Raw genomic sequence first — 8998 nt, forward strand, 5'->3', positions numbered from 1 at the left:
GTACAATCTTGTTAGGATTATAGAGGGCCACGAATGGAAAACAGCATTTAACACCAGGAGCGGGCATTATGAGTATCTTGTAATGCCCTTTGGCCTATGTAATGCTCCTGCTGTTTTCCAGGAATTTATTAATGATGTCCTACGAGATATGTTGCAACAGTGTGTTGTGGTGTACTTAGATGACATCCTCATACACTCACCCACACTTGAGGCTCATCGTTTTGATGTTACACGGGTTCTTCAGAGACTACATGAGAACGGCCTGTTTTGTAAACTCAAGAAATTTGAATTCCATCAGACTCAAGTAACCTTCCTAGGTTATGTTATCTCCATTGCAGGGTTCTCCATGGATCCTGACAAGTTATCTGCAGTTCTGCAGTGGCCTCGCCCAGTAGGTCTTCGGTCTATTCAATGTTTTTTGGGGTTTGCCAATTACTATAGAAAGTTTATTAAAAACTTTTCTTCCTTGATCAAACCTATCACAGACATGACCTGTAAAGAGAATGATCCACTCCATTGGTCTCCTACTGCCATTAAGGCCTTTGAGAGTCTTAAGACCGCTCCAGTTCTGGCTCATCCTAACCCTGTCCTGCCTTTCGTTCTTGAGGTCGATGCATCTAAGAAATTGTCTCCAGCGGAGTGCAATTAGGAAATTGGCGACAAGGAATTACTGGCCATAATTTTAGCACTCAAGGAATGGAGGCATCTTCTCGAGGGTACTAGCGTGCCAGTGCTCATTCTTACTGACCACAAGAATTTAACTTATCTATCTGAAGCAAAGCGTTTGTCGCCCCGACAAGCCAGATGGGCGCTATTTTTGTCTCGGTTTAATTATATGGTCTCCTACCTGCCTGGTAGTAAGAATGTTAGGGCTGATGCCCTCTCTCAACAATTTTCGCCTCTGTCCAAGGAGAAGTCTGTACCTACTCCTGTTATACTTCCTGAGCATATTTTGGCTACCATACATACTAATTTGACTTCTCCCTTGGGGGAGGAGATCCTGGCTGCACAAACCAATGCACCTCCTGAGAAACCTAGTGGTAAGTGTTTTGTTCCTGAGAATCTTCTAACTAAACTTTTGCACACTTACCACTATCCTAAAGCCGCAGGTCACCCAGGCAAGAACCAAAAGATTTGGTCTGTCACTCGACAATTCTGGTGGCCAGGTCTTCGTTCTGATGTTGCTGCTTATGTTGCCTCCTGCTCAGTTTGTGCACAGAATAAGACTCCTCAACGTCTTCCTGTGGGTCTTCTTCAACCTATTGCTAATGGTGAGCATCCTTGGACACATCTTTCCATGGACTTCATTGTCGAGCTCCCTGTTTCCAATGGCAATACTGTTATCCTTATGGTGGTTGACCGTTTTTCTAAAATGTCACATTGCATTCCCTTGATGAAGTTGCCTACCGCTCGGGAACTTGCTTCAATTTTTGCCCGGGAGGTCTTCCGTTTACATGGGTTACCCAAGGAGATAGTGTCGGATTGGGGTAGCCAGTTTGTCTCCAGATTTGGCGTTCCTTTTGTGCTCAAATGGGGATCCAGCTTTCCTTCTCCTCGGCATATCACCCTCAATCCAATGGGGCTGCGGAATGGTCTAATCAAGCTCTGGAACAGTTCCTCCGTTGCTATGTCTCAGATCACCACAATAATTGGTCTGAACTGTTACCTTTGGCAGAGTTTGCTCGTAATAGTGCTATTAATGCTTCCTCCAAGTTATCCCCGTTCATGGCGAATTATGGGTTTCAACCATCCTTGTTGCCCGATTCATTCATGTCTCAGGGTATTCCGGCTTTGGAGGAGCATCTCCGACAACTCCGTTCCACGTGGGTGCAGATTCAGGATTGCCTTCATCGTTCTATGCAGCGCCAAAAGTTCCAGGCTCATCGTAGGCGTCTGCCCGCACCTTCCTACCAGGTTGGTGAGAGAGTTTTGCTGTCCTCCCGCAACTTGAACCTTCATGTGCCTTCCAATAAACTGGCTCCCCGTTATGTTGGTTACTTTGTGCTTGAAGAAGACTATTGGTAGCAGTGGGCTTGCGATAAATCTCAGTCTGTAGATATCTACCTTGTTTCTTAATCAAAATATCCAGGAACGGCAACTTAAAAGAAGCAGCTTCATAGGTTAACAAGATATTATAATCATTCCTATTCAGGGTTTTTACAAAAGTTTCCAAACTCAGAAGATCCCCCTTCTATAAGATAAAGACATCGTCCACATAACAAAGCCATAACTGGACCGATCTTTCAACAATATCATTATGGGTACCAAAAACTTCATATAGTTCCCAAATTCCTAGATGAAGACAGGCATAAGTGGGGGCACAAGTAGCCCCCATTGCTGTACCTCATATCTGTTTAAAATAATTTCCATCAAAACAGAAAACGTTGTTTTCAAGGACAATTTTAAAAGTGAGATCACAAAATCAGTATGTTTATTGAGAGAAGGACCACGAGTCTCAAGGAAGGACCTACAAGCTGCGATTCCTACTTTATGAGGGATCGATGAATACTATCTGTCACGCTTGAAGGGCTGTGTTACTGTTCCACGGCATAGATTCTGGTAAGTTTGTTTCATTTTTTATACATGTATGATAACGCAAGAAGACAGGGTCACAGTGTGACTCCTTTTATCTGTATAAAATCAAGGGTTGATATCTCCTGAGGGGGATTATTGAACAGGGGGGAATAATCTTATATGTTTATTTGATATTATGCTGATTTTATGTGTGAGATGTTATGGGCTCATAGGCTGTTATGGAATATACAGGTTTCACTTTCACTTTGAGAGCCATGCAGCTTCAAAGCTTGGCACGCTTTTTCTCATAGCAGGGACGGTCCTCCATTGTGCACCATGTGATTCTTTCCCTCTTTCCTGACCGGGTGTCTACCAGAGAGGAGTCTTATATCTCTATACTGTCTGGGTCATGGGAGGTGGTGAGTGCCCCAGCCATTGGGATATAAAGGTTCAGTTTTTTTTTTATAAAATAAGATGTTTTTTTTCTATAGTTCTCCGGTTATTGCACTAGCGATGGAGAATTCTTTTACTTAGAGGGCACTCCCTCTATTCCTAAAGAGTAATTCCTGTTTATATTGGGATGAGGCCTTAGTTCCGCCCCCTCAATTATGTTCCATATGCCTTGATAATGTGATAATATCAAACATGTTTGATACCACTGAGCTGTCCACCTCTGAGGAGTTGTCGACCAGTGAGGTGCGTACCCTACATTCTTATCTCTCTACACATGCAGTTTCCCATATCATTGCTGATCCTCCATCTGTAGGGGCCATTTTTGTCTGTGGCCTTTAATGCTTTACCTCGCCCTGCTAAGTGCTTAAACAAATTCCTATCTGTCCCCTCATTCAAGATGGAGACAATAAAGTCTATTCTGCCCTTAGTTCAGGAAGGACAGTTCATGACCATGATAGACCTGAAGGATGCATACCTTCACGTCCCTATACACAAGGAACACGTCAAGTTCCTACGATTTGCGTTCCTGGACCAGCACTTCCAGTTTATTGCATTTCCGATTGGTCTAGCTACTGCACCAAGAGTCTTTATGAAGGTTCTGGGGGCTTTGCTCACAGTGGCCAGAACCAGAGGTATAGCAGTGGCGCCTTAGGCGATAGTCTGGTTCAAGCACCATCCTGTTGTCTGGCAGAGGACCACTCGAAAGCCCTTCTTTCTCTTCTTCGATCTCATGGATGGAAGATAAACTTAGAAAATAGTTCTCTTATTCCCAGTACCAGGGGAGGATATTTCTTACAGACCAGAGACGTTACAAGCTAACTTCCAATTGTCTTGCCCTTCAGACCTCCATAAGGCCCCTCTGTGGCTCGATGTATGGAGGTAATTGGTCTCATGGTGTCCTGCATGGACATCATTCATTTTGCCAGATTCCATTTCAAACCTCTTCAGCTGTGCATGCTGAGACAGTGGAATGGCGATTATTTGGATCTTTCTCAACAGATTTATTTGGACAACCGGTCGAGAGAATCACTCTCCTGGTGGCTTTGTCCAGATCACCTGTCACAAGGGACATCCTTCTTGAGACCATCCTGGGAGATTGTGACTACGGACGCAAGTCTCTCAGGAGGGGGTGCCAGGAAGGCACAGAGTCTGTGGACTTGAAAGGAATCTCTCCTTCCGATCAACATTTTGGAACTTCGAGCGATCTTTAATGCGCTGAAGGCTTGGCCTTCCAATCAGACAACATAACCTCGGGGGTTTACATCAACCATCAGGGGGGAACGAGGAGCTCCCTAGCAATGAGGAAGGTATCTTGAATTCTTGAATGGGTGAAGGCCCACAACTGCTCGCTGTCAGCGATCCACATTCTGGGTGTGGACAACTGGGAAGCGGATTTTCTCAGCAGACAATCCTTTCATCCAGGGGAATGGTCTCTCCATCCTGAGGTGTTTGTGGAGATTTGCAACAGATGGGGGATGCTGGAGATAGATCTCATGGCATCCCAGCTCAATTACAAGCTACCCCGATATAGGTCGCTGTCCAGGGATCCTCAGGCTTAGCTAATAGATGCATTAGCAGTGCCTTGGAGGTTCAGTCTGATCTATATTTTTCTGCCATTGCCACTTCCCCCTCGTGTAGTGGCCCACATCAACAGTAGTCAGCAAGCATAGAAGTGTTCCACCTACCCTGATATCTTAACTAACAGTAGTCAGCAAGCATAGACGCGTTCCACCTACCCTGATATCTTCACCAACAGTAGTCAGCAAGCATATAAGTGTTTCACCTACCCTGATATCTTCACTAACAGTAGTCAGCAAGCATAGACGCGTTCCACCTACCCTGATATCTTCACTAACAGAAGTCATCAAGCACAGAATTGTTTCACCTACCATGATACCTTCACTACCAGTAGTCATCGAGCATAGAAGTGTTCTACCAACCCTATCTTCACTATGTCAGTATATGGCTGGGTTATAATGCAATATATTTAATAATTATTCTTTAAAACAAACCCCCAATAAAATGCATATACGAAACATTTAAAATCAATATTTTATTCCTAAATTCTTTATACTAGTTAAAGTTATAAACACATTGAATTATATTTATAGAAACCAGATATGAATCAAACAATACAAGCTTAAACTGTTACAATATTCTATAAAAAGATCATAAAAATATACCTTTACAAATCACCTTATTCACAATAATCTCCCAAATCAGAGTTGCATTAAAATATCACAATGAAATACCAAGGTATGGTTTGTTAATCTTCCAGACCAATATAATTAAGCTATTTAGCCCACAAATGATTATATATATTTCTAATTAAAACACCAGAAGCTATATATATTCTTAATGCAAACAGCCAGCTCATATGACTAGCTAAGACTACACAGGACTATGGATATAAGCATAAAATACAAAGTGTGCCCTTTTAAAATTACTAACTGTAATCTAACTATAGCCTTTGATTTAAATATTATATATACTTAACAGTTTCTTATACTTTACCCAAATAAGCAAATGATTATCCAGTTTCCAGATTTTCTTGTGGGTCATCTATGGAGGGTTTACTCACAATGTGTAAAGGTATAGACCTCAAGAATTGTTAATCTTTCTTTGTTCAATACAGTTTTCCCAAAAATGGCAGAGAATATACTTGGCACCAAAGCCTATGTATTTTTCTCTCCAAAAGTTAAATGCTTCTTTGAGTCTGTCTGTATCCCCTTGTCTTAGAGTGTTTATCCCTCTTTATCCAAAAATAAAGAAAGCCTACTCCTTTTCCTTTATCACTCTCACAGAATTTTGATAGGCCCTCGGAGGTTGTCTCTGATTCGCTCTGGGATCTGATAATCTCATAGGCTATTTGGTTTGGCATACGTTTTAAACAGTCAATTTGTTTGGCTGTCATACCAGTTTTAATCCCCTAGGGGACAGCAGACAATCACAAATGCAGTCTCCATTAAATATTGCTGCAGTTCAATTATCTAACCTATAAAATGTTTATTTTATTTACTATAATTTTCAGTATTAATAAACTTACAATTTTAATATAGATGGGACCATATAGTTCCAACTTTTCCGATTATTTTAATATGAAATATGAGTATTGTTTCTAGCATCATATTAATAAGCAATTATACTGTAAATTATTTGGCTCTTCACAGAATCATTTCATTCAACATCCTGGCATTATATTGTATCTTAACGTGATCACAGTATATTTCATGTTTCTAATAATTTTTGAATGTATAGATTTATGTTTATGACCAATATTCATAGGACATATTGTTGTCTGAAAAATAAAGAAACAGATGTTGTTATTTTGAAATAAACATTTATACATTTATTATACAGCCATTTATCAAGCTCAGCAAATATTTATCTAATATGTTACTGTTTCAGATCAATACATATATATCATACACATATATATCTTTATACATGATTGAAAATTATACAAGTTTGTATTATAAAAATGAATTTCAGTTACAATACAATATGTGTTTCTGCTCAGCTAGCACAGATGTGTATCTGAGTTTTAGGAGCAATTAACAGGTCTGTGCTAATTAATGTATTTTCAGAATTTCTGTTTGTTTACCCCGGAGTCTCAGACTTTCAATACAGTAAGTTCACCTACCAGATATCTCTGTACAGTCATCTCTGAAAATACTGCGATATATATATATACTGACTTTATTGTGAACTGCTGCAAATTGGGTAATAGCGTTCTCTGTTATCTATTGAATATCATCTGATAAACTTTGACTTCCATTCTGCAGTTTGACCTTTCTGGTCACTTGTTAAGCCCTATCTAGTCACCTGGGATCTTTATAAATCACACTATTTCTAATTGTTTGCACTTCCACTTAGTGTAAATAAAGATCATAGTGTAACAAAACATCTATTTCATATAATACTTTGTTTATTACTGTATCTCAAATTTAAAGATACAAACAAGGAACTGATTATTTGCTACAAAACTGTTACATATTGCAGATATTACATAATACTAAGCCTTAAAAAGGTTAAGGTTGTGATGGAGCAACCAGATTTACCACAGGTTGTTTATAACCTCTCCCAAAAGGTAGACCAGATGGGACAAGCTATTCTGGATCTACAATTAGAAAATCAAGTCCTAAGGGAATTACTTAAAGAATCTAAGGAACAACAAGCCAATGCACCTGAACCACAGGTATGTTTACCTGAAATCTTTTCTGGTGAAAGAAAATTTTACAAACAATTTAAAAATGCCTGTCACCTATTATACAATTTAAAACCTAGAACATACCCCTCTGATAGAGTCAAGGTGCTCACTACAATTTCCTTCCTTAGATCAGAACCTAGGATTTGGGCTGATCAACTGTGTGAAAGTAATGCACCTATTCTAAATTAATTAAATGATTTCTTCCATGCAATGGATGAGCTGTACCGAGATACTGATATACAGCTATCAGCAGAACAAAAAATGAGAAGTCTAAGGCAAGGTAAAAAACCAGTGGAAGATTATATTACAGAATTTAAGTTGTATGCTTCTTATTCTTCCTGGAGTTTAGTGTCTTTGCGTAACCAGTTCAGACTTGGGCTGTCAGAGACTCTTAAATATGAACTTGCACGCATAGAGCTGTCAAGTACATTGGAAGCTTTAATGAAGCTTGCCACACAAATAGACAGAAGGTTGAGAGAAAGGAAGGCTGAGTGAGTTCATGCAGATTACACACCAAACCTCAAGCCACAGTTTACTATACACATTCCAGTGCTGCTCATGATCAGTCAACTCCCATGGAAATTGGAATCCTAAGGGGACTCCTATCTCCTCAGGAAAGACTTCGTAGAAGGACACAAAACTTATGTATGTACTGTGCCAATCCCACACATATTGTCAGTGACTGTCCAGTCCTATGGAAAAATAAAAAGAGTAAGTTTATGCTTATACATAATTCTCAGAAATTCGAAAATAACCAATCTTACTGCAATCTCTCTCTCCTCCTACAGTGGGACCTTAAACGAATAAAGACGAACGCCATAATCGACTCAGGAGCCTTCGGCAACTTTATTGATAATTCAACTGTAATGCTTAATAAAATACCTGTTGTATCAAAGAAAACTCCTGTCTCTCTTAGGGTTATTGATGGCTCCACAATCACAAACGGACCCATTACACACCATACAATACCTCTGCTTGTTACTAGTGAATCCCGTCATACTGAACATATCACATTTGATGTTATTCCTTCCCCACATTTTACCATAGTTTTAGGTCTTCCTTGGCTGCAGCTCTATAACCCAACCATCAACTGGTCCAGTCTACAGTTAACTCTAGACTCTACATATTGTAATAATGCCTGCTTCCCTCAACAGGTTCTTCTACACACAACATGTAATGATTTATCTCTTCCGGATCAGTATAGTGATTTTGCTGATGTATTCAGCAAAACTGAGGCTGAATCTCTACCTCCACACCGAGTATACGATTGCCCAATAGAACTTATCCCTGGAAGCACTCTACCTGTAGGACATCTGTATCCACTCAGCCAACCAGAACTTCAGCACCTCAAACAGTATCTACAAGAAAACCTCTGCAAAGGTTTCATCCGACCATCAACTTCACTCACAGCTGCTGGAATGTTTTTCGTAACAAACAAGGATTCAACTCTAAGACCCATAATTGACTACCGTGAGTTAAACAAACGCATGGTAAAAAATCGATACCCACTTCCACTGATACCCGAACTAATTGAGAGGTTAAGTAATGCAGTAATATTCTCCAAACTAGATCTTCAAGGTGCATACAATTTAATCCGCATTAGAGAAGGAGACGAATGGCTCACAGCCTTTAGAACCCGGTACGGGTTGTTTGAGTACCTTGTGATGCCATTCAGCCTTTGTAATGCCCCTGCGACGTTCCAACATTTTATAAACGATATCTTCAGAGACCTCCTGGACGTCTGTATGGTGGTGTACCTCGACGACATCTTAATCTACTCGAATAACCTTGAAGATCACATTAAACACGTAAGATGGGTAT

The sequence above is a fragment of the Bombina bombina genome, chromosome 5 (genome assembly GCF_027579735.1).
Source record: "Bombina bombina isolate aBomBom1 chromosome 5, aBomBom1.pri, whole genome shotgun sequence".
Lineage (NCBI taxonomy): Eukaryota > Metazoa > Chordata > Amphibia > Anura > Bombinatoridae > Bombina > Bombina bombina.